The following is a 333-nucleotide window of genomic DNA, read 5'->3' as shown; positions in this document are numbered from 1 at the left end:
AGATCTTTTTTTTTTTCTTTTTTTCTTTTGTGCTGGTGCTTAAATCCAGGGCCTTGCACATGCTAGCAAGCACTCTACTACTGAATTATACCCTACTCTGTAGCATAGACCTTTTAATTTGTAGATTGAAATATTTTTCTTAAAAACAGATCAATGGGAATTTTTCTCAAATAAATATATGATTTTTTAGATTAATATTCAATTTATAATTTTTAAGCCTTTAGATTAATTGATGGTCTTTTTTCTTTCAGGATTATCAAAGTTTTGGCTTTGTTACAAAAGCAGTTCAAGATTTCACTTTTCTTTGGTGACTAAGTGGGCAGATTGTGACTT

This window comes from Urocitellus parryii, chromosome 12 (assembly GCF_045843805.1).
Source record: "Urocitellus parryii isolate mUroPar1 chromosome 12, mUroPar1.hap1, whole genome shotgun sequence".
Taxonomy (NCBI): domain Eukaryota; kingdom Metazoa; phylum Chordata; class Mammalia; order Rodentia; family Sciuridae; genus Urocitellus; species Urocitellus parryii.
Note: the sequence above shows the minus strand (reverse complement) of the source record.